A 4,760-nucleotide genomic window follows, 5' to 3' on the forward strand; every position below is an offset into this window, starting at 1 on the left:
AGAAAAGTTTAGAAAAAGCTCTCATAAATGTTTATTCTTAATATAACCACACAAATGCTAGCTAACAATCATGTTAGTTGATTTTGTGGCTCACAATAAGTAGCATTCTACTTGGAATCTATTATAACCCACATAGATCCCCAAATCCATTCTTATATAGAAGTGCTTCATGTAGAGGGAAACAAGAAGAGAGAGAGATAATTGCAACACCATAGATGTGAAGTCAGAATCCATTAGAGAAACTACACACAAAAAAAATAGGATCAATGTGAGGAGCACATTGTAGATTGAAGAATTGGATGAGGTTGAACTACTCTTGGTTACTAATGTAGTGACATAGAATAACAAAGTCTTGATTTTAGTGGACAAAGGGTGATAGACTTGGCTTACAGTTCTTAGGTATTCGAAGCCTCATGCGTATGTGAATAACCTCTTATAGCCATTTTCTGTGTGAGCGTGATAAGTAGTGATGTCATATGTTTAGCCACGTATCATTGTCCCAATGTATGCGATGTCATATGTTTAGCCACATATCATTGTCCCAATGTATGTGATGTGTCAAAGATAAAGCTTTTAAGCCTATAAAAGGCATTGTACTATTTAAAGCTCATACAACATCAATAAATAGAAGATATTATTGAGTTATGTAATAGTTTTCTCTCTCTTAAGTATAGTCTTTCTGTGTGTGTGTGTGTGTCTTTGCACTACCACACAACATGCATATCTTTCATCCTCCATAGCTGCTTGCCCCTAATCTCCCCTACATGGTATCAAAGCTAGGCTTTTAAATTGTTACCGCTAGCTTATTGCTACTGCCCCCAGAGGTAAAACCAAGAGCCACTAGGAGTTGCTGCCCAGAGCTATCTCGTGGGCTACCACGAGTTTTGGGCAGTGCTAGTGCAGAGTGCACCACCTCCACTCAGCCTAGCAAGATAATACTGCTCGCCAATTTCATTGCCAAAATTGGGTGATGCAAGCATTGAGAGATTTTTTGCCTCTACCCAGTTTGCCACCGCGTCATTGCACCATGCTTTCTCACCCTCTTTTTCGCGCCATTACTTCTTGCCCAGTTTGCTGCTTCTCCATCCTAAGCACAAAGTGTCAGCAGAGAGCCCTCTGCATATAACTTTGCCCATGGTTGGGGGCCTATTTTTGGCGATGCTCTTAGCTATGAAGTTGACTTTGAAAGAGGAGGTGAAGGGCTTCGTAGTTCCATGAGACCGTGCACGGCACCGCATGCATGCATTCTTTGGTGTAAAAGTTTATGGCCACGATGATGAAAAAAATATTGATGTCTGCACATGCGAAGTCGTGCACAGGCATCGCATGATGAAGAAAATTTTGATGTCTGTACACGCGAAGTCGTGCACAGGCATCGCATGATGAACATGCGTTCTTTGGTGTAAGAGTCGATGGCCACGATGATGGATGACTGCGAGTAGGACTGCGAGCAGGTTGCAAGAGTTTATGTCTAGAGAGCCGGTGGGTGATATTGAAGATGAAGATCAAGACTTTGGCCTGCACGATGGGTATAGGTCAAAGTTGGGGCTTTGATGTGACAATCTCTACCTTGACACAAGCCTTAAATCTTTCATAGTGCAACTAGATCCTTACCTGCATCTAGAGCTGCTGTAGAAGCCAAGCTCGCCATGAGCGAATTCAGTAATAAGAATAGCTTTGAGTCTCAAGACATTCAGTGTGCTATATCTGCAAGGAGGTTTTCTTGGCCCATTAGCTATAGCAAGTCACCCTTAGTGTGGAAGACTATGATTAGGAATTCTAGTTGTTTATGTGTGTGTGTCATGGGTTCTCTGTGCAGGGAGCCTCCCTGAAATCGGAGTGTGTGTGTTTTTCCTTTAAATGCTTGTACTACTTAGGCCCCGTATTATCTTTTATGCCACATAGATCCCCAAATTCATTCTTATAGAGGGAAGCAAGAAGAGGGAGAACTAATTGCAATACCGTAGACGTGAAGCTAGAATTCACCAGAAGAAGCTACACACACACAAAAATAGGGCCAATGTGAGGAGCACATTGTAGATTGAAGAATAGGATGACGTTAAGCTACTCTTCGCTACTACTAATGTAGTGACATATAACAAGGTCTTGATTTCAAAGGATAATAGACTTGGCTTATAGCTCTTGGGTATTCGAAGCCTTATGTGTGTGTGAAATAGCCCTTAGATGGCTTAGTGTGTTGTTGTGTGTGAACAACCTTTTATAGCCGTTTTATGTGTGAGTGTGGTAAGTAGTGATGTCAAGTGTTTAGCCATGTGTGATTGCCCCAATGTGTGTGATGCGTCAAAGATAAAGCTTTTAAGCCTATAGAAGGCACTATACTCTTTGAAGCTCATATAACATCAATCAATAGAAGATATTATTAAGTCGTGCAATAACTCTCTCTCTTGACTATAGGTTCTCTCTCTCTCTCTCTCTCTCTCTCTCTCTCTCTCTCTCTCTCTCTCGTACTAGAAGATATATTACTAGAATTACTTTACAAATGGCCACATGGCCACAATGTGATGTACTAGCTTTCCCTCACTAATTACTATACGAACCACAGGTGTAGCTCGGAGTACCCTCATCCAATCATAGCCGCGTCATTCACCAAATGAGCTAACCGCAAGGAAGAGACTTGCCACAATAGTACCCTCATCTAATCATAACCGTGTCATTCACCAAATGAGCTAACCGCAAGGAAGAGACTTGCCACAATAGTAGCCCTTTTATATGACCTATGTGAGCTGTAATACCCACTTTTGCATCAAATTTGCATCAAATATGAAGTCATTCCTAGTTAACCAAATATGCCACAAACCTATCCACTTATAAAAAGGAAAGAAAATTGAATGTTTTGGGTTATCCGACCCATTCAGAATCGTGCAAAAAATCAAGTCTTTAATCTTTACGAGCCTATTTGTCAACAAAATCCTTACGCAAGAAAGGAAATCCCACACCTTGTTTGCCACCAGACATGAAATGAAAAGAAGCGAGCATGTTTCCAAGCATGTAGTACAAATACCAGAAGCAATCCGTCGCTTTCGCAACAACTGGTTCTCTAATGGTAGGCCTCTAACTAGCATTAGAGGCCTACCATTAGAGGCCTACCATTAGAGGCCTCTAATGGTAGGCCTCTAATGGTAGGCCTCTAACTAGCATACGCCATAGAAACACCTTCCCTTGATATGGAATCTTAGACTACCAGCCCTGTAAGATTACTTCCTTCCACCAGGCCTTACTTTGCCTGATATTCCATACCCGATTAGCCTTCTTAGTGATCCAGTGCCCGCTTATCTTCCACCATCATATGGTACACTTGATTTGTTATATGCTGACAATGTCCTGAGGCTTTCTAAATGCCCAATCTAACCAAGGTTGTTGATCCTCCAACTAAGGAATATCATCAAATGGTGTAAGGCCTGCCCTCACCTTCTCCCATAATTGTACATATCCACATGGAACCCGAAAATATTGATGAATTTTTTGAAAAGAAAATAAGCGGCCTCTATGTGGCAACAAGACATCCATGATTCTCACTAGTCCCAATCGAGCCATTCTATTGAATTTTGGCCACTCAACAAGTTTGTCAAGCCACTCCAGAAGTTGTGAAGTAGCCAACACCTCACCTACCATAGAATTCAACTGCATCCGCAAATCTGAAGGAATCCATTTAACACCTCCTTCCATGAGATCATCAAATGAGAAAGGAGAGGTGAAGCCACCACTCAAACCTGTCGGGAACCATTCACTACATCCCATCATGTACCATCAATCCTGGTATTACCATGCACAAGTGTGACCTCCTCTAGGAGGGCCTTAGCCACATTACCACCCATGGCTCTTGAAATACACACATATCTTGCAGTAAAGGCCATCTCCTAGTGACCATATGTAATCTAACATCTAATAGGGCTGCCCCTCCACTCCTCTTTGGAGTACTAACATGTTCCCAAGAAATTCACATCTGTCCTGGCTTATTTCCTGCTCTTTTCCATAGCATAAATCTAATTGGCTTTTGTATCTGATGCAAAGCTTTGCTCATACATGGCAAGAAAGGCAAGAAAAAAGATATCATGCTAACCATAATGGATTGTGTCACTTTGAGCCAAACATACATACGCCAACCTTGAGATTTCCAATACACAAAATTTTCATTTTTCCTTGCAGAAATCCATGCCAACAAAGCCTGTGAATCAACATTAACTCCAATCGGATAACCCAAGTGGCGTGTGATGCATATCCTTTGTATGACCTACCCATTTCATCTAAAACCAAGCAAATTGCTCTTGGTAAAGCTTATAAGAGCAAATTTTTACATATTAATGTACCCTGAAGCAAGACCAAAGTATGATAAACAGCCATAGCCTTCTGAACATTATCTCTTTGAGCCTTAAGAAACATGAAAGAATCATCTGCCAATTCCTGGCTGACTATTTGCTCTCTGCTTGGAAGAGTAAGCCCTTTAACTTCACCGTCCTCCACTAGCTTATCCAGTCGATACAAGATAAGATATGTAACAATTGCAAACAAGAGAGGGCGAAGTGGGCATCCATACCTGACCGATCTCGTCAAATGAATGGGATCAATCACTCCACCATTAACCATAAGCCTAGCCACTGTATCTTGGCTAATAGTATAAATCAAAGAAGACATGTGAGGTCCAAATCCCATAGCCTGCATAAGTTGTGAAAGAAAAGACCAACTAATATGATCATAAGCCTCTTCAATATCTACTTGAATCATAACCACCTCTTCAATAT

The sequence above is a fragment of the Cibotium barometz genome, chromosome 18 (genome assembly GCF_041138505.1).
Source record: "Cibotium barometz isolate CiBa-2024 chromosome 18, ASM4113850v1, whole genome shotgun sequence".
Lineage (NCBI taxonomy): Eukaryota > Viridiplantae > Streptophyta > Polypodiopsida > Cyatheales > Cibotiaceae > Cibotium > Cibotium barometz.